A 25116-nucleotide genomic window follows, 5' to 3' on the forward strand; every position below is an offset into this window, starting at 1 on the left:
CAGCACAAGTATAGAAATAATACCTGCCAAATAAGACATAAATATCCAAAGCAAAACTTTTAAGTACTCCATTAGCCAAAAATTATTGGTGAAGACAAGTGAGCAGATATTCTCAAAATAAATATATACAAGCTATAGCCATTTTGCTAACAGGAACAAATATTTGCTATTTATTAAATGCATACAATAGAAGATAATTTGATTTTTTTTCTAGCCAGACCCATAAATCAACAATGCACAAAATCAGAGTCTTGAATACTGCTGAAGATGACACTGTTACTTTGTCAAAAATTTGTCAAAAGCAAAACCACTAAAACAAAGTTAGCATCCCAGCCCAAAAGTGCCTTTGCTGAATGTCTATTTCTAGTGTTTGCATTGCTCAATTTACATGCCAGAGCACAAAGTTGATATGTCATGTTCAGTATCAATCAATCATATTTATTCATCTTATTTGCTATGCTGTCTGACAGAATCTTGAAGGTAGTACAACAATCAAAACTATCTGGGATAAGTATAGGATTTAATATGGTAGAAGAAATATCTGAAGTCCATCCATATAGATGAGGAGAAAAGTAAACTCTCTGTTGGTGACACTGAAGCCCAAATAAAGATTCATGGGTAAATGAAAGCATAAAACCAGAATTTTAGTTAGACTATATTTTAAGAGTGGGATTCAGAAAGCTTTACCTGGAGCTAATATATCTGGTTTTCTGATTTAACAATTCTAAAGAAGGCATCTTTTTCCTGAAGGAAGATGCATCAACCTGACCAGCAACTCCTAACTATTGCAGGCAGACCTAAGTGCATCTATCTATTAATCTTGACCCCTTTCCCTGGCAGCTCTTTTCTGACCCTTGTGATTACTTCCCCAAGTGTCAGCTGTACCTAACCATTCTGCATTCTACAAGGGCTCTGGCTAAGTCCTCCTCCAGACTGCTGATGGAAGGAGCTGTCAAGCTACAGCAGCTTCCCAAGGACACCAGAAGCTGCTGATGCCATCTCTCAGCATAACTCCTGCTCTCTCCACAGAGCTCTGCCTCTCAGATGTTTATGGTTGTCTCTTTGCAGCAACACGAGCTCTCCACAGTGTTGGAGACTAAATGAATGAATCTCTAAGAAACTGCTGAAACCTGAACGGTTTCTACTCCACCTCTCATCACTCATACATCATGTGAGTAGAATATCAGGTTATACCTAGATGGAATACAAGGCTTTAATAAGTAAGGAGTTAGTTAAGACTCAAAAGAGTGTTTCTCCAGTTGTTGTTTTCAATTCTTCAGCTGTACTATTCAGGCTTTAAAAAAATTAGCTGGATGGAAAAAAAATTGTACACTAGTCCAAGTATTTCTCAGTGAAGTCAAATGTGATTAAATTAAGGCATTTTCATCAACTTGATGATGGAAGAAACTCTACAGCTAGTAGAGCCAGCCCAGGGCCCTGGGAGGGCTTCCATGTGAGAAGTCAAGTCACTTTGTCATCATTCTTACATTGTCCTAGCTCATATTGCAACACAGAAGAAAACTCAGCCTTTAGCAAGATCAGGAATGAGGCAACCCCACATGCTGAGCTTGTCATCTGAGGTTGTTGGCAAATACAAGCCAATGTTGACTCATACCCATGTGCTAACAGATACAAGGAGCCCGGGAAGCTCACAGTAACCTTTTCGATCATACTTGTCAGTGGTGCTGTGCACATACTGGAAGAGACTGAGGACTAGGGCTATATTCCTAATGTGGACACAAGTGAAAACATGACTATTCTGAAAAATATCCCAAGGTTAAATATAGTTTAGCAAAATAAAAGCTAAAGATGCTTCAATTGCTTTATTCCAAATGCCATTAGTAGCTATAGCAGTTTCATTTTCATAAACCCACATCTATAATCTTATAATTCTTGTAAATAATATCAAACAAACTTTATGGGAGGGGAAAAAATAAGGAGGGGGAAAAAGAAAAGGCACAGAGTGGAGTTTTTCTGAGGAGTGAGGCATGAAACACCCAAATAAAAATGAGGGAGGATTAAATGAAGCTGTCTCTGGGCAAGTTGCCTGAAAATGCAACTGTATATGGATGGTTGGATAGCTAACAAAAGAGTGAAAATTAAAAGTCCCTCGAATAATCAAGGTTCCCTAGTGACAAAACCAGATTCAGATACAGACCTTCAAAAAACATTAAAAGGAACCAGGTGCTGAACCTTTAGAAGTATTGAGGCTTCTTTGAAAACCCAAATCATGGCGTGCACTGAGAGACTTGAGGGGACAGTTAATGATGAAATCTCTAGAGATTAAAACAAAAAGTAACTTTCAAAACTTTGAATGCTCCCTTGACACCAAAAGCAAACTGTAGGTAGACTGGAATCACTCATTACCATAATCAAGTCTCGCTGGTATTGTCAAAACCTAAAAGAAAGTAACACACACACATGTGTGCCAACGAATGGCAATGTGTGACTGGAGATGATTTTTTTAGTGATTTGAGATAATGACTGAGAATTCTATTGGGCAAAGAAAAGCATAAATGAAAAAAAACCCGGGTTACAACTGGAAAAAGAGCCTTCCTGTTCTGACGATTTTCAGTGGCTAAACAAGATTAAAGAGTGAAATAACAGTAGCAAAAATCTCTAATATATTTTTGTAAAATGGCAATAGTTTCATTAAACAGATAGATAATCATGAAACTTTGGTCAGACATGGAAAAAAAATGAAATAAAAAGATTTCTTATATTTATAGATGAGAAAAAAAATCATTGAGTTGGGCACAACATATGATATGGAAGTGTAAAGATTATTGAATCCACTTCCATAAAAATTAAAATTTGTCTTTACTATAATTCTTTTGAAAGTAACTGAGACATTGTTTCTAAGGTGGGGATGGTTGCATTATACAAAAAATAATTAGGTTCCATACTACAAGGGCACTCTATACATCTAAATCTTATCATTTGTTTTTGTCTCAAAGAGTGGTATTATTTTTTTGCTACTAAATTTCGTGGATTTCAGGCCCCAGAGAGTGTCATTGTTTTCTACTGTGTTGCATAGATTTCAAATTCATCAGAATTTGCTATGTTCTTTCCATCTGAAAAGCTCAACAAAAATATGAGAATTTTAACTTAAAAAAACTAACAAAAAAACTTGAACAAACCAACAAGAAACAGTTAATGGAATAAGGAAGACCACTTAAAAAAAAAAATCAAGCCAAACCAAATTTAAACCCAAATTAATTTTCAATTTTCTACTAATATTTCATAGTGTTGTTATAATCAGTGTAAATGCCATCTTTACACTTAGTTAAAGTATAACTCTTTAGTCAAGAACTACTAGTTATCCAGTATTTATCTAGCAGAAATTTTCACAATTAACTTCAGGCATCAAGTCTTGAAATATATTATCACTATTAAATATAAGCTCAGAGAACTGTATTGACTACAATACAAGGGTAACAAAAATATACAAAATTTGTTACCTTCTTACTCTTTTCTTTATATGCATATTTCACCATTGTCTTCAAACAATTTAATTAAAGACATACATCTTACACTACAAATTTATTAACTTAGTCAACCACAAACAAACAAATCCCTCTCATTGTTCAAATATGTACTCCAGGACACAGAAAACATGTCCATACAGTCAAAATTAAAATACTGCTTGGCACTACAATGTGAAACCTGTCAATTCCAAATCTGAAAAATGCACACTTCCCTCTTCTTAGTGATCTTTGATAACACAGTGAAAAATAAGACCTTGAAACTTTTAGTTGTGGCAGGATGTAGAAGACACAGAAAAGCATTCCCTTAAAATGCTGACAGTTTTGACCAATTTAAATGCCACATTAGTGTATTTTATGTATGTTGCCTTGAATATACTGTCAGATTTCATAGTTATCTAGTATCCGTTTTCAAGGCATGCAAACACTAAGTTAATCATTTAGCCATCTTACACTATCAGTCATAAGTTAGTGACAACCAGAGTTCTCATGCATGTCTGCAGAAGTTCATTCTATCTGCAGTGTCAGGTAAGTCATACAGTAATGGCTACTCTTCTGACTACTTTCTAGTGGAGTGTAAGTGCTAAATCAACTGTGGCCTTGCTGTAAGAACTCTATTGTTGCCATACATATGTATTTGAAGAACACTGTGTCCTATTTCTAGCACTGAGGATTTGGAACATTTATATCTTTTTAAAATTAAATGTATGAAGCCTCTGAAGATTAAAACCATATAAGCATCTAAACAATGCTGTCTATTGCATTTCAGAGGTACAAATTAATACAATGAGACAAATTAATCGCAGAATTTCAGACACAAATACTTGAAATTACCATGAATGAATGTCATGGTTTAACCTCAGGCAAAAGCTTAGCACCACACAAGCACTTGCTCACTCTCCATCTGGTGGGATGGTGGAGAGAATCAGAAGTGTAAAAGCCAGAAAACCCTATGGGCAGACAGGTGTTCAGACACCTCCAGGAAAAGAGTGCTCCATCACGTGTAACAGTGAGTTGGCATATCCCCAACATGCCCAGAACTTCAAGTTCATCTGTGCTGATGGTCCATAGGCACCTGGCAGGACAGTCCTTCGAAAATATTAGTGAATCAGCTTTGACATTCATTCATCAGCTTTATTTTACAAAGGAATATGTTGACATATCTCCAGTTTCTTCCTTCTAGGTATCTCTTAACTATTGCATAAGGTCTTCCACCGGAAGACTTTGTTAGTCAAAATATCCATGTAACCCTTCTGTTCTCTTATGAGAGAAAATTTTGTTAGTTTGTTTCCTTGTATGGAAAAAAGCATTAATATGTGCTAAAGCTTTGAAAAGATACAACAGACATTGGATATCGCAACCAAACATACAAATTTTACAAGTTTTTGAAAGTTACAAATCTTCATAGTTTACTTATTAAGTTACTAGTTCTGAAAACTGCACCTTATTTTGCTACTGTTAGAAGATGAGTTACATTGCACTGAAACGAGTATTCAGATTCAGATTTAAAATGCACTGGGTTATTTCAGTTTTTTATTCTTTTGGTAAACGTCCATTCTGAACATAGACAACTCCATAAATCGCCTCAAATCTGTGGGATATTTAAATCTAGGCATTTGCCTCATTGATTGGATTCAACTAATCCCTGAAGTAACACACATACGGATGCAGCAACTTCTTTGCTAATTTGTTCAAATGCTCTGTATACTCACCATAAGTGTCATTGTCTCTCATTTAAATCAAATAAAATAACAGCATGTTTCTTAGGAGAGAAATTTATAGTGCTTAAGCAACAAAATAAGTCACTGAAAAGCTATTCTGCTTGCTGTTTGCCCACCATTAACTTTGAATAATTCCTGAATTCAAAGAGCTTTCAAGAATCACTACTGTCTTAGTGATCCTAGCTGAAACCTGTACCCCTTGTCGCTTTGGACAATCATAAATAATATAGTCAATCTTTGAGAAATAATGCTTTCTTAGGAGATTTTTTTTCTCAAAAAACACTATACTCTTTCATTCCTCCTTTTCTCTTCCAGTATTCCCTATTTCTTTATCGTGAGTTTTTCTGACACATCAGTCATCTATAGCAGGAAAAGAAAGTGGAAAATATGGTACAAAGAGCAAAAATATCTTCCTTTGTCACGTTCTTTCCTCAAAACATTTCAACTTTTACTGTTTTCTTTTAATATACCACAGCTAGTCCTTCCAAAGCAACTTTCCACACTACTGGCAAAACTAATAACATATAGGGTCCAAAAATTACAACATCATTGAGGGATAAGAGGAAGAATTTAAATTATAAACAAATTGCATATAAGAACAATTAGTTTTATGATATGTATATGGAATATCAACATGACTTCAACCATTTTCCATTGATCATTTAATATTTTTATTTCTTTGGCTAGTGCAAAATTTCTTCTGTATTATATAAAGATGTGATTCTATTCATACACTGAAAGACTTCGTAGCTCACAGAGCTAAAATAATCCATTCTGGAATTTCAATAACAAACACTAAATACTTCCCCAATTCACTTCCCTTCGTTTTTTTCTTTTTTCTTTAAAGATCTGATTTATCCCTTATCACTACAGCAACAAAAAGCCTAAAGGTACCTGTATATATATAACTATGCAAAGAAATAACATTAGCTATTTAGCTAATAATTAGCAGTTAGTTGATATATACTAACATGGTTCAGTTTGAGGCAACAACTCTCTTTGATCTTCAGGTTGAGAAAAATAAAAACCTCAAAGGTACCAGTGGTGTGCATGTTGGTAAGTGAGAATATCAATCATGTGTCAAGACTGGGCAAATAAGAAAGGTACACAGAGTCCCACAGTAGGGCTAAGCAGGTGCTTCCATATGTAACACTACAACACCTAAAAGTAGGTCTCAAAAATGCCAAGAGAGATTTGTCAAAGCAGAAGTAAATTCTACAGTTCGGTTCTAAAAAGTGCTTGGAGCATTATGAGGGCACCAACAAAGGTATTCTCTGAGATTCAGATATGTATTTGCTTCTTACAAAATCATGGAAAAAACCCTTCACTGGTATGGCAGAATGAAAGTGGGTCAGTGTATATTTTTTCTATAGGAAAGCCACTTTTTACCCTCTCTAATTTTTACCACTGCAGTTAATTGCAAGATAGAAGCAATGAGTTAGCAGGCATATTACAAACAAAAAAGACACTTTACATTTCATATGTCAGCATAAAGATCTATGGAAACAATAAAATTCCTGTTTAGCTACCCAGATTTTCATTCCAAGGGGTTCTTCCCTAGATGCAAATTTATATTTTAGATTTCTTAAAAAAGGAAGGCACTCAGTAAATACTAAATTTCAATGATGACACATGCTCACTGGTGAGTACATGATTAAGCAGCTTACAGTATGGAAAAACTGAGTTTAAGCTTCCTGAAATGGCCTACTTTATCATTTGCTCTGAGAGCACCTGGGTAAATTTTGGCAGTTGACATTAAAAAAACCCTAACATTTTGTAAGCCTGTAAAACACTTGAGATGAGAGCATGTGTTAATTGGCTCTTGCACTTTTATCCTCATCTAACAATAGCACTGGTTATCCAGAACAAGCTGTGCTTTTTATTATATCACTGCCACAAGCCTTGTGAAGTTGAAGCAGTCCCTATTAAAAGACCCTAGCTTGTTTTGACCTTGCATGAAGCTGTTTAGGAACATAACACTTCTGTGATGTAGGATAGCCATCTCATCATGTGTTAATTGGCCCAGGCTAAGTGACTAGTCAGGGTAGTGTCACGCTCAAGCAGCTATATATATTTTGGATTGGAATGGTTTTACCTCTGGCCAGATTGGGATGATGGCCAAAGCCAGCCTGGATCTGTTTATAAATGGCTGCATAGATAAATTTCCTGTGTGCTTCACTTTATCATAAAAGAGATTGTTAGAGTCGCCTATAATGAAGTCTGGGCAACAGCCATCTTTCTAATATCCTGCTTTTCAGTTACCTCTGTCCATCTTCTGTGAGTGAAACTAGGAGATGATAGCCCATATAAAACAAATCTTAACAAATTTATTTTAAAATAAGCAAGAAGTTTTGTGTTTTGAGTTAGGGACTGTGAATCAGTCTCTTTAACAATGTTCCATTTAACAATCTGGTGAAACGTAGCTGCCTAGGGTCTGGGGGAATCGAGTTTCACACATAATTAGTGCAAACTTGCTATAATTTGATGGAAAAAAAGGTCACCAAACACTGTATTATCACTAAGTATTTTCAAATGTCTTGTATTGACTAAATCACACATGTATAAATCCCTAGGTTTCAATTGCATATTAGAGTGGCAAACCTTGAGTTACCTTGAAAAGTTTTTTAATTCCGTCTCTAAAAACCTCCCAAATCAGACCAAAATTCACCTTCCACTTGTGCTCATAAAGATCCCTATTTATAAGAATTAAGGCAAAAAACACAATTAAATTTCAAAGAGGACTAACACTGTGTCACAGATGGGTCTGTTTGCATTAATACCTTAAGAATGAGATTGAGAAGGAAGAAATAAAAAATCTGATTGATAATTGGGGTGGGAGATGAGAAAACAAAGAGCATGGAAGTCAGGATAAGGAAAGATAACTGTACGGGAAGAACTGGGGTTACCTACATAATTAAAAGAGATTGACACCAGAAAAGCAGTAACTGAATGGGAAGGCAGAGAAAATGAACATAGTCAATGAACAGTAAAGCAGGTAAAGCACAGCTCACATAAGAAGCTAGAGAGATTTACTCAGAAAGAACGTTGGGGTTGGTATGGGTTTGGAACAGAGATTTAAACTGGAGATTATGGTTCATGGAGAGAGAGAGAACAGGTGAAGAGCAAGGACAAAGGGAAGAAGCTTTGCTAAGACAGGTAGAAAGGACAGTGCAGCAAGAAGTTTGTCTCACAAAAGTACTTTGTGATCGAGTGAGGAGTTCTCAACAGCAACACTGGTTTTCCTGACCATAATCCCAAATGTTCTAAGTCTAGCAGTAACTTTTGCAGTCCAACATAAGTATGCAATTTTTGTTAATACTGATGTACCAGAGAGTGATTACCCATACTACTAGTCACTACTCTTTCAGTTGAGGTAGCAGAAGATTTGTAATATCGAATACAAATCACAAATCCATGCTCAGGATCCATCTGTGTATCAGTATGTCATATGATTAGATACATTGTGCTTTTCCTTTAGTTAGTTTTCCTTAAAGCCAAGAATCTGCATAATGCTCAAACACTGTATTCAAAGAACACTGAGTAAAGAAATTATTAAAGAAAGCAAGCTTTTAGGTGAAGTGCTCACATATATCTGTACAAGATCAAATTTGCTGCATGACATTGACCATCCTGAGAAGATTAATCAAAGTCCTTTATAACAAATATTGTTGTCTGTGGAACCACATTTAAGTCCTCAGATTATGAGGTCAAATAGTGTGCAAGAAAATTAATTCTGGGGAGGGGAAAAAAACCCTACTGAAAAAAAGTGACTCCCACTTAAGCACTTTGGGCATTCAGACAGCATGATAACTTTGATTCTGCAAGCAAATTCTTGTGTTAAATCATTTATATTATTTTTTCCAAGACAAAGGCTAAGAGACTTGCAATGTCAGAGGGAAGTAATTAAATAAGTATTTTCTGGGTTTTCACAGAATCACACAGTGTTTGAGACTGGAAGAGAACTCTGGAGGTCATTGGGTCAACCCTTCTGCTACTCAAGCCATGCCACCTAGAGCATGTTGTCCAGGGCTATCTCCAGACAGCTTTTGAATATCTCCAAGGATGGAGAATCCACAACCTCTTGGGGACACCTGTGCTAGGGCTCAGTCACCCTCACAATAAAGCAACTTTTCCTGATATTCAGAGGGTCATTGTCATGTCACAGAGTGATGCCACCAACTCCTGGTACTGGCCTTGGTGATGCTGTGGACATACTGCAATAGGCAGAATACTGACGGTGGCCATGACATGGCAGGGGTTGGTGAGGGGGCCAGCCCAACATGTATATAAAAAGGGATGCACCAGTCAAGGCTAACAGATCGATATGCACACGAACAAAGGCGTGGAGAAGCAAACAGAGAGGCAGGCTGCTCCTCTTTTCCTTGTTCTGTATACTACAGGCAGATGCCTTAACAGGGACATGACCATGCTCCTGTCTTCTACCTCCGTCAAAACCAAGTTAAATGGAGGACAGTGCTCTAAAGGACAGATAAGGCAGCCCCTGTCATTATCTTGCAGGGGGCTAGAAGTTCCCCACAGCCTTGGGCAAAGGGAGATCCCCAACCTTTCTCGTGGGTGACCAAGGTGGGGCTGGGCCACACATGAGTTCTTGGCATAGACCTTAGTGATTCTATGGCCATGTCACAGCTGGCAGAATACCTCAGGTGTCCTATACCACAAGGAGGTTAGTGGTTGGCCCTGGAAGGGTATCTCCTGCCTGTCTGAGAGATGTGGAATGGACACTCCTGGCCTGAGGGTGAGAGAGTCTGCGCAGGGAGACAGGGTTTGCATGTGGTGACAGAGAGTATCAGCTGTGGTTGCTGATTCTCCTCCTGTTTTTGACAGCATCAGCTATGGACAAGAATGTGATCAGATCATGACTTGCTCTGGATCTCCCCCTCTATCAGTCAGACTGAGAGGGTTGTACTTTTGTACTAGGACATTGACCAAATTAAGAAAACACACGTAGCCCCAGCCCATACCATATCATGGTCCTGTAGGCAGCAGGACTGTCCCCATGGCGTAGTCAAAAGGAGCTCTGCACCACCTTACTCCTTAAAACTTGTCACTGTCTCACATTCTCACAGGAAACTGGGAGATGCCGCACAGCTGGGGACAGAGCCACACAACCCAACATGTCTGTAACCTGTCAAAGTCTTCCTGACAATTGAAAGCTTCCTGCAATCATGGGCAATTAGAAATTTATTTATGTCTATTGCTCAACCCATAGGGCATATTTACACTTCCTATCTTTTGTTTTCATAGAGTATACAAGTATAAATTTAGAGGCTGCTTCTGCACATATGTCAGGAGTGAATTTCTCTTTCAAGAACTCACCACAACCAACTGACTACTAGACTCTGTTTTGGGTGTTGTTTTTTTTTTTTTACTGTCAGGTTTGGGGTTTGGTTTGTTTGGTTTTTTTGTGTTGGTTTTTTTTTTTTTAATTAATGGAAATTCTAAGAAAAATGTCTCAATTGAAATACTTTTAAAAAAAATAAATTACATTTTGAAGATTAAAAAGACCCCACAAGTATGAGAAGCAGTTTTGACGGTTGCATGGAAAGTACTGCATTCTGAAAATATCATTGCCAATTCAATTCAATGTCAACTTTAGTTTCATTTTAACTTTTTATTTTCATATCTTGAAAGCAACAATAAAGCAGTACATGAAACTTATTAGACATAACCATTGGTCTTTTTATCTTTATCAGTTTTGTATTCCACACTTTCTCCATGCCCAATACAAGTCTCAAATACCCAATCAGCGCTACTGCTGAGAACTACACTACTGCTTGCAGTAGCACTCAACAGAAGCAACGTTAAAATATATAAAGTGCTAGATAAAGTGTTCATTTTGCAGAGTATATCAGAAACTGTGTATTGCACTGAAAATCATAAATATATTATACATTTTTTAGTGATTCACTTGTTTTAAATCATCTAATACAAGCCCCTTGTAAGAAGAGATAAGAAAGATAAATAACGGTTCTGAAATTCTTAGATATCAGAGTAATGATGCATATAGACTGATGTAATAATCATTTTTACAAACAAGTTTTTCCACCACCGCCTTATAATAAAATAAAAAAGAGGAGGGGAAAAACAGGAAAACAGTTCCAGGAGGAGAGATGTAGAACAAGTACACAAAAAAGAACTATGAAATACCTACTCATTAACAACACTCTATCTATTCTGCAGTTTAAAAGAGGCAGAAATCCTCTTTTCTGGGGATGAAGAATAGGAGAGAAAAATTTTGTTAGTTACATGGTATGTCATAACATATAGCCACTGTAAGCAGAGGAAGATACAAGAAACTACATAGGACTTCACAAATAACCTCAGTTCCAGTGTTCACTGTCTTCTTGGAACTTTAGTACTATATTGATTTCAAACAATGCTTGTTGTGCAATGTGTGCTTATAGAGAACAATGCTATCTCCGTCTTCATTCTTTATCTTTGCAGCCATATTTAAATTCAAATGAGTTCTGGTAAGGGGATCTTATCTTTGTTTTTTTCCCAAAAATGTTTTAAACTGACTAAATCAGTTCCACTTTTTTGAAGGTTTTTCAAGTCACATGAATATGATAAATGCACAGAAATATTAAGGTAATAAAAGAATAATAATAGTCTCAAAAAATACTGTGAGTGAAAGATGTCATGCTTGAATTCTTTGGCAATCAATATCAAGATATTGAAACATAAATGTTACTAGTATGACTAGTATGTTGGCCTGGTTTTGCTGCAAACTGTTCAGTAAAAGTTTCATTCTATTGGTTCACTTCTCTCAGCAATTCAGACAGTTCATGTGGCTCACTTTAATGACTTTTTTTCAACTGACATTTGCATAAGTAATTTGAGTTTTACCTTGTTTTGCTACTTAGTCAACAATTATTTTCAGAAACAATATTTTCGTATATGGAAAAACATGTAAACAGTAGATAGTTCTCTCTCTGCATTTTTTTTCTTATGCATCATTCCCACCAAAAATAATAACAAAAAAATCAGTCTTTTTAAAATTAAGCCTGTTAGCTAATGAAACATTCTTGCAAGTGTTACGAGACCTATAAATACCTATACTGTTCAATATCTATACAGTATGTTCTGTGCTCCTTCTTCATGTGTACAGATACTGAAGAATAAAAAAGCCTCTGGCTCAATATACTCAAAGCAATGGAAAAAAATATACAATAATAAATATTAAAATTGATTATTGCTCCTTTTTGTCTTTTTATGCACATCTCTGAGAAACCAGTATTTCCCTGCTACTACTTACTGCAAGTCATGCAAACCTTATTTTCTGTAGGTCGACCCCTCTTCTCTGCTTCTGTGTTCTACACTCCTGCTGCTCACGCTAGAATCTACTTAGATATTTGGCTGAGTTTGAGATAAGGAATACAGTCAGTATCAACCACTTTACAATCACTCTCATGTAAGCACATGAATGAGAGGCAATAGTTAAAAACTGAATCAAAGAATGAAAAGGAGCAAAAGAAAATTAGAGCTTAAATAGAAGAATAAAATGATCAGGTTTTGGCTTTTTTACGACAACCAAGAGCTTTCCACTCTTTGGAAAGCAGGGTCATTATTAGTTGTTTTTCTATGGTCTGTTTATTTTTAAGCCTTACAAGAGTGATACACTGTAGTGAAGCCCAGTCTCCCCAACATATACATTTTTCTTTCTGAAAAGTATGCTTTTTAATAGTGAAAGGGCATTCAAACGTAGCTGAGCCATGGATATAGCTATGAATTTAAAAACACTTTCTTTTCCTACAGGATTTGCAATTCTAAGCTCTCAGAACTGTGCTTGTAAGTACTGCTTAGAGGAATCTCCAGATTCCAGGATTACCTGGACACTTCCCTTTTGAGTAAACACTGCACTCACTCACTGTGTAGGTGTACTCCATACCTATATAAGCCTACTGATTGCATATAATTAGCTCAATTTCAATGCACCTGCAGTCTGCACTGACCCCACTCTGCGTTTGCATCCATCCCACAGCTAGCTGTGGATTTTCAAATTGAAAACACTGTAGAGCTTGGGTACCACTGGCTGTTGCTTCAATACACCACTGCACAGTAGAAACTGCTCAGTCAGAATCAGAAATTGCAGGCAGAGACACAAGACATTAATGCGTCAGAATCTCTACCTTTATATCCTGTATGCGCATCAACTCAAAATCTAGTTTACATTGTTTATCACCATATTAAGTTCCTTATTCTATTCCTCCTAAATTTTGTAAGGCTTACTGTAAAAGAAAATCTCTCTTGTATTATATATATAGCTTTCTACTTAAGCTATTCTTCTCTTCCAGGATGACTACATGACAGTAATGTACATAGAGCTTAAACAAAATTCACATGTGATTTCTAGATGAAGGACTGAATTGTCCTTCAAGAAAGAGGCTGCCCCTATTTGAGGAGCTTACTATCAGCCTATGACATTTTAAATAATACAGTATGGCCTTCTTAACAGAACTGATCAGAGCCTCTCCTAGGAATGCTGGGAATTTGCTGGGAGCTGCAACCCATAACTGAATTCACATAAGAAATCACATTGCTAATAAATCTCTTCTTACCAGGGGGCTAGCTAAAATCCTATTCTGTAAGAGGTGGTATCCACAGAGATACTTGGGACAGAAATTACAGAAAAAATGAGCCTCTGGAAAGATAATGTTGGTAGTGAGAAAACAGAAGCATCTAAAGCCCTTTGACAGGCAAAATTCACTGGACACACTGCACAATTCAATCATGGATGTAGTGGAATGTGAGAAAGAGGAAGCAAAAAGATGAGTTATTGTACATAAAGCAACTGAAACAGTGTGAAGCTAAGCCTAGCTAAGACAGCACAGTAAGTATATTTTTTCCAAGGCCATGACGCTTCTGAAAGACAAATATCTCCTAACACTGCGACAGAGGTGCTTCTTTGCAGAAGTTTACATTTACCTAAAATTCATAAGTTTTATCTATAATTATGAAACTCATTGTGAGACATAGATTTGAATACAAGATGGAATGAATTCTGAGAGGTGAAGATTTATATTGAGAAGAAACTCCAAAACAACGACGTCAGACCGTGAAGTGCTGCAGCAATACTGGAAAAGGACGAAATGAGCAATCGTAAAACAAAGATGGAACCCCTGTAGTGAGGAGAATGAAGAGGAAGTAGTAGAATAGAAAATTGAAATTTAAAAGAAAAAACAAACAACAATAAAAGATGCAGACTGTAGAACAAGCATCTCAAATTTCTAAGTCAAAGTAACTGCCCGTGATTGCACTCTTGTTCAGTAGTTCCCAGTCAATGAACAAATAAAATGCCAAATCAGGCACTCAGTCATATAAACAAAGTTTTTCTTATGTTTCATATAAATGATTTTTCAAGTCAAACAAATACTGCTACATATTGAGGGGAGGTGGACAGCAAGCTGGACTCCTGACATTGTCAACATTGCTGGAACTAAAAGAACAGGAGGAGCTGACTAACAGATGGCTCATGAACATAAACAGACCACAAGCAGAAGTCCCTGAAATGGGAAGTGTTCTTCTAAAGGTCTTTTTCAAACTATTGTACTGAGACAATTATGCTTTCTTTTTTTTTATTTTCTCCTTTTTTTTTAATAGCTTTTATTTTGTTCTCTCTTTTTGAGAGAAGGGAAATTAAACTGGAATTCTGAATAGAATCTTTCCTTCATGTATAAAATGTCTGCATATTTTCCTTAAGATCATTGTCAATGCTAGGATGGAGCCGTGTCCTTTCTTTTCTTCTCCCAAATCTTTTGGAAAGAAGGATGAAAACTGAAATTCAATATTTGTGAAATCCAAATGCTATGAAATATGGACAACAAAGAGGAATTCTTAGACATGAGGAGATGCTTCATACCTACTGTGAATCAAAGTGACATAAAACACTTTTTAGAATGAATAGCATAATGGTGTAGGAACAAAAGAATTCCCATAGCTGCTTAATTTGCTTCCAAAAGTAGTTGTTTCAGCCTCTCAAGAAAATGTTAATTGCTATGAGGATAATTCAAAGATACATTCAGACTCCTATTCTGCACAAAAAAAGAGCAGATGAAAGGACAAGTTTCACATAGCTCCAAGTAAATGGTTACTGCTCTACTGTATAAGCATAAGGTAGCTTAATTTTGAACAACTAAGCCAATTTAAGTGGAATTAGGGAAAACATAAACAGAAACAAAGCACACAGAACTGGCCAGTTTGAGAAAATCTCATTCTGAAGGACAAAGTCAAACTCTCAATTCAGAGTAGAAACCTTGAAACAAATTCCTGAGCTAAATACTCAAACCTGCAAGTCATTTTTAAACCCAGATTTTCTCATTGAAGGTATATACTCCACAAACTTTGTAGATAGTATTGTTTTACATATACATACATATACACACATGCACAGGTATACCTGTCTCTATGTGTCTATGAATGTGTTATATATGTGTTTAGGGATACATACACACACACACACATATCACATATGCTGCTGTGCTGAGCCAAGATTTTGCAAAATATAAACTGAAACTAAGACTTGTTTTAATAATTCACATGTTTTTCTGCCAAAGTTATCCCATATATACTTTGTAGGTTTTATTTGTAACTTATGGTACATAAGTGTATGCTATTTAAACATAAAAGTAAATAATTACCAACAACGGTGTTTTTGCCTAACTGCTCAGTGCATGAATGTTCTGAAAACAAAAGAATAATGTTTGATTTGGGGAATCTTGTCTATTTATTTTTATGTTCAGTAGAGAACAGTAATATAAAAATGAGGAAAAAAGGTATTATGTATAAAGTCTTTTCAAGATTCAAAATTTTTAGAGAAAATGTTATTGTACGCATGATACAAGAGGTCCCCTGAGAACTCTTTTTTGAAATTGCACATTTCAAAACCTGCTCAAGAGGTTTTTAGTGCCAAGGGCTATTTGATTACTGCAATACATGAAAAAGTGAGGGCTGAGGGAGAAGAGGGGAATGTGAGAAATCAAGACAAAAAAAATACATGTAGTAATATAATAATATATGTAAAAGAATACCCAATCATTTAATTTTGATGAGAATGAATGAAAAATTGCCTAAAAATTCTACTTTTGTTTTTCTTAGGCACCGTAGTCCCTACTGAACTAAATGGCATTTTAAAATGAGATTTCATACATAACTGAGATCACAAGGTAGTCCTACATCTCCAGGAGGAATAGAGCACCTTTTCTCAATTCCTTTTTTCCCCTACTTTACAGGGGCCTGGAGTTGCATTTCATATACAAAATTTGACTGATTTATGCAAATTTAAAGGTTGTCTGTCCTTTATATATTTTGGCTGTGAGTCCTGTTCTCCACTGGGATGTCCAGAAGTTCCCAGTAACCTGCTAGCAACTACTCATTATTTAGATTTTTTTTTTCCAAATAAAGGTCTAGAAAGAATGTAGAGAATATTTGCAATTTTGATAACATTGGAACACATAAAAATTTTCAGTATATTTGTAGTTAGAAACATACAATTTATTTCACGTAGTGCCAATTTTTTAAGCAAACCGAGTATTTCAGTGAGCAAGAGAAATAATGACTGGTGTCCCATATTAGGAATAATGTTTTAGATTTACATGACTGTTAAGTACGTACCAAGCAAGGTTTTTTATTCTTGGTGTCCCGCCCGTGTAGAGCGTTGGTGTTTATTGAAGTGAAGGTTTAGGTACGAGCTCAGACTCATTAATCTCTTTTCTACTGGGCTGATTATAGCTATAAAGCCTGTAATACTCAGGGACCTCTTGCCATTCTTTCTAATTTCAACCAACATAGTGAATAGACTGAAAATTGTAGGGAAGAAGATACCCAGAGACAGAAACAGAAAGAGAAAGCACAGTTGCATAAGCCTTAACTGCCTCTGCTTAGGGAGACACATTAAAAAACATCTCTTGACTATGGGAATTTTAGGAGGAGGGATTTCTTTATGGTTAATAGTTAGTTGGGTTTGTTATCTTTTTACTGCCATGAGGTTTGTTGATTACCATAGGAATATTCCAGTGAGAAAATTTTACTCACATGAATAAAAACGTGTTGGACCAGAGTCTAAGAAAGCATGCTAATTCCTTTGGGCACACCAATATTATCAACATCAACACCACTATCCTGAGGCAGAGCTTACTTGCTGCTTAGCATTTCTGAATCTGTTGTGCAACAGACTAGCACAAAGAGACTCTGCCCAGATGTTCAACATTACTCAGCTGGAGCAAGCAGCATGCACCATGCCCGAGTAATTTATGTCTGCACAAATCTGACCTCCTTGAACATTATATAATAAACAAGCTAGAATCAATGACGTAATTGGTCAAAGGCACTAACAGCATGGCCATGAGATCACCTGACTAATATATTTTTTCTCCACCTTCACAAGAAAACTTTTGTGAAGGTCTGATTCAAATGGGACTCTGATCAGCCTTCCATTACAAACATGTTGCTTTTGTTGATTATATGGCAAAGAGCACTGGATCAGAATACTGTGGAATACCTATCACAATTTTGTTTAAAAGATATTATAAACACCTTAGCAGAATTTGTTGGATGATACCAATAAATTTAAGAAGTATAGTTTTATATGCATTACTTCAGAGATGCAAACTCCAATGAATTGCTAAAGCATTATATAGAAAAAAATCAAACAATATTAAGCCCATAAGCAAGCATTTTTATACCCTATATAAACAGGACAATATTTTTATATTTCAGGACACTATTCAATTTTGAGTAATTTAAAAGAGTCATCCAGCTTAGATTTTGAAGTCTGAATCTGGAATTAAGGTTTCCAAAGCTACGTTTTTGTTCCTTTTAATTGTACCATGTTCAGATGCCTCACTGTTGATTAAGACATTAAAATATTAATAAATATACATTTTTGAAGAATTTTAGTATTTTGAGGGTCCCTGAAATTCTTTGTCAGTCAGTTGCTGTGCTTAAAATCCTTTACCACAGTTCCAGGTCAGATGTTGACATGAATTCTTCAGATATTTTGAAGAGCAGGGCATGTAATTGATAAAAATTTTGTCAAGTACTGAAGCTTTAAAATGTGGTTCAATTTCAGGAGAAGATTAAAGCAGTAGGTGCTTCGAATTATAACAGTCAGTAGGATATAAAAACAAGTCAATTAAAGAATTGAACCATTACATTATTTTTTTCCAAAAATAATTAGCAAATACAAACATCTCTCATAGACATTTGTACAGATATGAGTAAGAATGTAACCAGACGTGTGTTTGAACATGACACAGTCTCACTTTTTTAACAAATATTTTTGGCTGCACTAAGTAATGGAATAGGTTATTTGATACAATTCTGTAATCAAGAAAAAAAAAGCACAAAGTAAGAATTAAAATTAATGGAAGTTCAGAGGAGTGTTTCTGGTGGAGTACTTCTTTTAAAGTGAGATGGTTGTTCGTTCCCTTCTTATTCTAAAATACTGTTAATTCCAAAACAATCAAGGATGAAAAGACCAAATAAGAATAAAGCTAAGAAAAGAATATGTGTCTCTATAAATTACAAAAGAAAAAATTCTTACTTTCTTTGATGATAGACATGATAGAAAACCAGCAGTTCAGGCCCTAAATTCTCCCTGTCCTGTTGCTCATACTGATAAGATATTTTTTATGCTCTCAAAATTTCAATACCCTTTTTAGAACAGATACCCCTTTTTAAGTATAATGTACAGCAGAAAATAAATGCATATATTAAAAAAAGAAAGAGAACAAACCCTTCCCCTGTCCCAAGGTTGTCCTCATTGTCCCCAGTGAAACTTAAAAAAGAAAGGAGTTCTTGAAAATTTCCAACTGAGATAAAGAGGGATCGGGGTGTAAATAACAGAGGAACACAAATGAATTTAGTTGTTCAATTCTAGGCTAATTCAAATAAATATTTAGGGCTGGGAAAAAAAATGAAAGAAAATGTAAAGTCAAAGGAGATACAAAATATGAAGTGTCTTACTGTGCTAAAGAGGGAAAAATAAAATTGATACACTTTCAAAGATATAAATATTTCTGATTTTTTTACTCTTCCCACAACTTGTTCGTCTTAAAAGTACAATATTCCTGTGTTGCACCAGAACCAGGAATCAGATATTTCTGTTGTTATTATTCCTACTGATTATGAGAAAAAGTGGAATTAGCCACTTTAAGCTGTGTTTGACTTTTATGTCTACTTTCAAATGTCCAGAAAGCTAAACTAAATAAGACACTAAATAAAGAAGCAGATATTCACTTTAAAGATAAACCTCCACCAGATAATGATAATTCAAAAACACTTCCACAAGTGTCTAAGTAATTTTTGTCAACAATCCAATTTACAAATTCTAATAGAAGAAAGAAGGTCCAGTCAGCAAACCTTCCTATATCTAGAGATCACAAATAGAAGATATATAGACAAGAATGTAAAATACAGATTAGCAATACTCCCCTTCTGCTCCAGTTATGAGTGTTTCAATCAGCACATTAACCATGTAATGACTTCATGTTAAATAAGTTTTGGTGATTTTTTTTCCTTCCATTTATTTGTCCAGTCCTTTCTGAAAGCACCTAAGACTTCACTACTCATTACAACTTGAGAAACAGTCCAGTCATTGTGAACATGATTCTTTTCTTCACACTCTAGAGAAAATCAGATAATATTCAAGAACACCAATAAATGACCAATCAAAATATGGACAACTCAAACCAGAATTCACCAAGCTGAAGAACTCATTGCCTCAACTTACATTTAACACGTGAGGAAAAATAAAAAAAAAAAATAAGCACAGAGTGATGTTGATGTCATAGTTTGAAATTGGTCCCCCCTGAGAGTTCGGGGGGCTCAGAGGTGATTGGGTGCTAGGACAGTGTTCCCTGGAGAGCCAATCACCACTCATGTTGTTCTCTTCTGCTGGAAAATCATATATACACAGCACTGGAAGCTGTTGGCAGTTCTGCTGTTGGTGTCTGCTGCGTGTAGGTGGAGAATGTCAGGGGGTGGCTGGGCTCCCTCTTTTCCCCTTCGAGGGGGAAGGGGAGCCCTGCGGCCCCCAGCTCTGCCTAGGCCGGAGTTAAGAGGCAGCATTTGGAGTGTGTGCTGTGAAGGAAGGGATTCACAGCACCTGAGGTAAGAGAAGAGAGGCAGGCTTTGCAACCAAGCTCTCTCTTTCCCCTCCTTTCTGCAGTTAAGCTGAGGGGGCTTTTTCTTTCCCTCCACTGTAAAGTGGAGGAGAGGCTCAGCATTGAAGCTGATCCAAGAGATGGGCCAGAGGAGGAGGCTCGGCGCTCAGGAGAAGAATCCCAGGTGAAATTGGAGACGGGCCAAGAGCTCGGGAGCTGCCTGCCAAAGCTGACTGGGGGCAGCCGAAAACTGACTCGGAGGACGCTTGATAAGCTGAACTACACTGCAGCAGCCTACGAACCGAGGTGTGAGACCGAGAGGGAAAGATCACACAGCAGAAATGACACAGGACGGAGGAAAAAAGACTCAAAACTACCTTCTTGGACTTCGTGAGGAGGCAAAACTTCCACAAACAGCTGGAGCTTGGTGAGGGGGGAGTGTTCGGGCCCTGAACACTCCCATGAGAGAGAGACTACGTTACCCAGCAGCCTTGAAAGGCTTGTCCTGGACTAAAGTTAAAGGGAGGAGCTTAAAGGACCGATAGAAATGTAATATATATATATATATATGTATATAGCTGCTTTTAGTTTGTACAGTATATTTATTTGTGTAAATAAATGTATATACTTTCCTCTTCCCCTACAGAAGACTCTGGCCTGAAAGTTTCTGTTTGGTGTAAGGATAAATTGTGGGAAGGGGTGGGGCGAAACCTGGAAATTGGATTTTGGATTTCTAATGTGGCTCAAACTGCCACAGTTTAATAGAGTATTCAATAATAAACTTCATGGCTGGTCTTCTGCATTAATTAAATTGCAGTTAATTCATTATCTTTGTGAAAAAAGATACATGAAGCCGACAGTACTTCACAGCAAAACAGAATAATGCTCTTTCCACTATAGAAAACTCATCCACTAATTTTCTTTTCATATTTGTCCTTTCTACTTAGCAAATTATTATCCTTACATTCTGATTATTGAGCAATCTCTTTCTCTTTGGAAAGATAAATTTTTACCAAATGACAATGACTGAAATGGAAAGCAAACCAGGAAAGTAAGAAAGTAACCTTTTTTTCCTAAAAGACCAATGTTTTGTTTCACACCTTTGGTAACAAAGGTTGGCTTTTTATAAATAATACATTATTTCTAAATTCTGTTTTATGAGAAAATATAATGCATGCGGGAAAAAAACCCAAAACAACTATATTTTAAAAAATAAAGTGATTTTATAGCTAAGCATGTCAGATGCAGTAAGAAAAGCAATTTGTAAAGATTTGAAGTATATTTCTAATATATTGATAAAAATGAATTTGTAGCTACAACAGAATTTTTATGTATGACATATTGCAATGTAGAAATACTTGCAGAAGTGAGCCTTTGGCAAAACTGTAATCTAAGAGGCAGTAGATAACAGAGGAAGAACCACTAAGTAGACTGTCAGTGTAGCACAGTAATTAATTTAGAGACCATTAATAACCAGAATAGCAATTATAGAAGAGAGTTCATATTAGAATGTAGTTGAATACTATTCAGTGGCTTTGTTAATGGTGTTATTTGTACAGTTATTTAGCATTATTATGTATCGAATAACGTTACGAAGTATCTGCTATAAATATTATTCAAGTAGTTTTTTCCCATTCTGATTAAATAGCATCTATTAAGTACCAGTAAAAATAAAATAAACTTTTTTCTTTTTTTTGTATATAGCTTTAAATCCATTACACTTTATTCAAGGTTTTAAGCTATTTCTTTGTAATAAACTATAACTGAAATAAATAAAAAAATAAAATCCATCTCTTCAGTGTCAGGAATTTTGAATATTTTTGTATTTTTTGAAAAATCAGCCAAAGAGTTGTTACTCCTCTGAGGGTTTTCTGAGTAGTTGTTCAATGAAAATCCCTTTTTACAGGATTTGACAAATATATATATAAAATAAATGCCCAGATATTCGAATCTCAGAGGTGATACATTGCACGTCTCAGGAAACAATTTCACATTAAAAACTGTCAGTATTCCTAATGAGTAAGATAATGAAGCTTACTAGAAATTATGAAAGATTCTTGGGGGAAAATATTTTCATAGAATCATGGAACAGTTTGTGATGGAAGGGACCTGAAAGATCACCTAGTTCCAATCACCCTTCCATGGACAGGAGCACCTTGCACTAGAAAAGGTTGCGCAGAGCCCCCTCCAAACTGGCCTTAAACACTTTCAGGAATGAAGCATCCACAGCTTCTAAATCCTTTTCCAAATGCATTGGAAGAAAAATGTGTACCAGGGGGTAGAGTGCCAATAGATTATCAAAATATAAAGAAAATCTTCGGAGGAGGTAAGCTACACCAGAGTATGAAGGGAAATATATCTTCCCTGTTTGCTCTGCTGAAATTTGGAGAGATTCCCATGCCAGAAGCATTTATTTCCAGGGAAGATGCTGAACATATCTGTACTAGATTGAAATGTAAGTAGAAAAGTCTTTAAAGCAAACTCATAAAACGATCAGCAGCAAATCACGAGGTCTATAAGGTATTTAAAGAGTTTTTGACCAGACCAGAAAATGAACAAGCTCTTTGTGGTGTGTAAAATTCACTAAAAATGCCTTAGAACAAAAAGACTGCAAAATGGTTAATGGGGCACAGTTCGTGCCTAATGTGTCAAAATCTAATACATATGCATGCTTAAGAATTCAACCAGGTTAAATTTTTATTAAAAAGCAAACACAAAGAATTCTCTGCTGATTAATCCCTTCAACCCAAATTACCAGTGAGTGCCAAAGTTCCGCTACATGCTCGCAGGGTTTTTCAAAACACATTGGGGGGCAGAGGCAGGACTGTAGGTTGAATGAGTCTTCCTCTGACTCAACACATGTGGACTTGGTTTCTCATCTGTTTTTTTTTTACTATTTCAAGAACTTTTCCTAGCTTAAAAATATTAGTCACAGAGAATTACTACACATGCAGTACACCTTCTGTTCCATTATGGTGTCCCAAGAGCTACTTTCTGGGTACAATGAAAAACCCTAACAGTCACCCTTGAAATGAACTGACTTGACAAGAAAATGAGACAGATAAGTATCATACCACAGTGTTCCTACTAAGTGTGTATCAAGTGTAACACAGCACTACTCATTTAACCTACTCTGTTATAAGCCATGTGTCATACCTAATGATAAGAATCTCTAACAATTTGCAGCTAAACTCTTAATAAAATGTTGGATTTTTCACAGATGTTCAAAGAGGTTTTCAAGATTTATTTTTAAAATTCATATAATTACAATAGAGACAATTTAATTAGAGACTCAAAGACATTCTGTAATTGATATGTGAAGCACAGTCTTTCTTCTGGGAGAAAAGAGGCTAACTGTGCTTGGCAGAGTTGAACCAGTGTAAAAAGGTGAAGCCAACCTCAGAAGCAAATCCTTAGAGGCAGTTGTTTGTTGCCTAGAACAAATAATTGTATTTGAAACCAAATTTATTTTCACATTTGTGCAGGCTTGGAGGATCTTACCAATGCAGCTTTCTCTGAGTGTTCAGTACTAATTCAATATATGGTCAATAATTCTCATGTAACACATAAAATGAAGACTGGAGTGTCAATAACATATCTCTGGGCATTCATTTGTAAATATCTTTGCAGCCTCAGGTTAGAAATTACAGTCTGGGTCCAAATCCAGGAAAAAAGGGAAGAGGATAAAAAGCTTGAGTTCCTTTGGCATCCATCCCTAAACCCTGTATTTCACAAGAATGAAATACATATCAGCTACAGAATGCTCAGTAGATATTTTTTCTACCTTCTAAGCATGAACTTTATCTCTCTTTTACCTGTGAGGGGCCTAGGAAATTGTGAAAGAAGTAAAGAAAAATAAACATACAGAATTTCAAATTGATATAAGTAAACATATATCTAAGTATATTAAAAAATGTGGGCATGAAGCAATACAGGAGAGTAGATTCTGCTTCTCCAGTCCACACAGACTTCTATGATTTGTACTACTCACAAGTCAACTTGTTATTTCTCATACACATTTTAGTTCTTTATTTTTAATTTTTTTTCTTTTAATTAGGGGAATTATCTTGGAAAGTTGAGCAGGAGATGTTGTTTGCTAGTCTTCAAGCAGTTTTACAAAACTCATCAGGTTCTTGCTATGAACAATTTAAAAAATGGGGAAAAACCCCTATGAAATAAATATTTGCCTAAATTCAGCTACTTTGTAATGTCCAATCACTTCGTTAAATATGATCCCTCTTGAATATCACCTAGAGGTGGTTCATACTGCAGTGACATTGAAAACTAACATAACTAAGAAAAGAGTAAAAACCAGAGAGATACAGCACAAAGATTTTTAAGGTTTGGATCACAATATTTTCTTAGAAATGAAATCCAAGAGGAGAGATTGAGAAAAATTAAATTCACAGTACTTGTAAGTTTGCTGATGGATGACAAAAGATTTTTATTTTCTTGGATATTTTTCTTATCTTCACAAAGGAAGAGTTTTGTAAATAAAGGGTGATACCACTGCCACGTCCTCCATTCCAATGTAGCATTAAAAATCTCAAATAAAAAATTTCCAGTGAGGTAATATGAAATTTTAGTTTGATTTTGATAAACAAAGAAATTTCAAGATAGGAGAGGCTACATAAGCAGAGGTAAATCTGGAAAGGAGAATAACAGAGGACAGGAAACAGAAGAAAGAAAAAACTAGGAGAAAGGGCTAGGTTCTTGAGTGTCCATAAAGCCAGTCTGATGGCAAGGTTCTGCGTCTGACCTTGATCAGTAGGATGGTATGCAAAGATG

The 25116-nt window shown here is 35.9% G+C and overlaps 1 long non-coding RNA gene across 1 annotated transcript in view; it reads right to left on the reverse strand.

The window, feature by feature from the left end:
• The window catches only part of LOC108640348, a 32166-nt gene extending 11364 nt beyond the window's left edge, over positions 1–20802 (reverse strand). Inside the window, exon 1 of the long non-coding RNA XR_001921117.2 lies at positions 20706–20802. This is a non-coding gene — a long non-coding RNA (uncharacterized LOC108640348). The remainder of the gene's footprint in view (positions 1–20705) is intronic.
• Positions 20803–25116: the final 4314 nt, after the last annotated feature.

Source organism: Manacus vitellinus, unplaced genomic scaffold (genome assembly GCF_001715985.3).
Source record: "Manacus vitellinus isolate BGI_N305 unplaced genomic scaffold, ASM171598v3 scaffold_1_pilon, whole genome shotgun sequence".
NCBI lineage: Eukaryota > Metazoa > Chordata > Aves > Passeriformes > Pipridae > Manacus > Manacus vitellinus.